This window comes from Helobdella robusta, assembly GCF_000326865.2.
Source record: "Helobdella robusta unplaced genomic scaffold HELROscaffold_4, whole genome shotgun sequence".
NCBI classification, from domain to species: Eukaryota; Metazoa; Annelida; class Clitellata; order Rhynchobdellida; family Glossiphoniidae; genus Helobdella; species Helobdella robusta.
The window spans coordinates 128,569-130,115 of NW_008704902.1; the positions used below are offsets into that span (position 1 = coordinate 128,569).

The window sequence follows — 1,547 nt, forward strand, 5'->3', positions numbered from 1 at the left end:
CTCGCATTTATTGTCATAATAATAACTGGAGGACCGTTCTTCATATTAATATGTTGTTTGGATGACATTATACCATCCATCGTCTATCGTTTTTCTTCCTTTTCTTCCACTTCATCTTTCCAAAACTTTTTAAAATGCTTTTACAACTTCACAAAATCATCTACCATTTTTTTTTAAGTAACACAATCATTTTTGCTGCGTGCACACACACACAAACACAAATACGCACATAAATACACACACAAATACACACACACAAATACACACACACAAATACACACACACAAATACACACACACAAACACATCCACCTACTACATATCTGAAGCCCTATTTTGCCCATCAACTCACCTCACCCTCACCCAGAAATGCATCAAACATAAAGAAAGCACGACCTCAAGCCAGCTGACGATAAAGCAAACACCTATTGAAGAACTTGAATTATAAAATATTTTATGTACTTGCAAAAGTGCAGGCATAAATACATTGCATACATCCAAACATCTACACAACGTACATATGTTAAGTACACGTTTAATTACTCTCCTTACTTATCGCCAGAGCAAAAATTTATTATTTGGGGGACAAATGGTTGAAATTATATTTATATTTACATTCTCTATACATATATACAAGTGGGGGGGAGAAATAATTACATCTATTATATCTATTTACATTATATATATACATACATACCTATACTTTATACATAAATATACAGTCACATATTTATCGACATGTATCTATTGAAACATCATCGTCGTCGTCTTCGTTGTTGTAGCCATCCATGCATACATAGGACTCCCATTCTTTTATATTTTCATAGGTGATAAAATACTAACGCAAGGTACAAAATAATTTTAGACCGCTGCGAAGAAAGATATCGCTATTTTGTTTGTTTGTTTTGTTTTGTTTGTTCGTTCGTTCGTTATTTGGTTGGTTGGTTGGTTTTAGCTGGTTTGTTTGTTTGTTTTATTCTTTGTTAGTAGCTGTCGTTATTATGCAAACAAATTAAATAAACAAGCAATGACATTGTATAATTGTTAATATCGTTGCTCATGCCACTGCTGATGAATGTGTAATTTTTTTAGAAATAAATTACGGAATTAGGAATAATTTGTGTTCATCCCTAAGAATGTATCTTAAAATAAAATATTTACAAAGCGGTTTATGTAGTTATAGATAAATTATTAGATAGAAAATTTAAATCCAGTATAAACAATCAATCACAATGCCAAATATAGTATAGTTAGAGTAGCAGTAATATGTCAAGTAGTTAAATTGCCAAATGAAATACTAGATGTTGTATGTATGAGAAATAACCCAGCCTTGTAGTTGGCAACAACTACATGCCGGTCCCAAGTCCGGATAAATGGGGAGAGGTGAGGAAAGAAAGAGCAAACTACCTCATTATTTTGCTGAAATACCTTATGGATGTATGAGAAGTAAAAGTAGCAATGAAATGTGGTTAAAAAATGGTTGAAGATGTGTTGGTTGATGGTTGTTATTGAGGTGTGGAGTGTTGTTGATGTAACTCCTCATTGACA

At 32.6% G+C, this 1,547-nt stretch overlaps 1 protein-coding gene across 1 annotated transcript in view; it reads right to left on the reverse strand.

The window, feature by feature from the left end:
- The window catches only part of HELRODRAFT_162037 (hypothetical protein), a gene marked incomplete at both ends in the record, with an annotated part of 6,090 nt that overhangs the window by 4,036 nt on the left and 507 nt on the right, over positions 1–1,547 (reverse strand). The gene's annotated exons all lie outside the window — the stretch shown is intronic.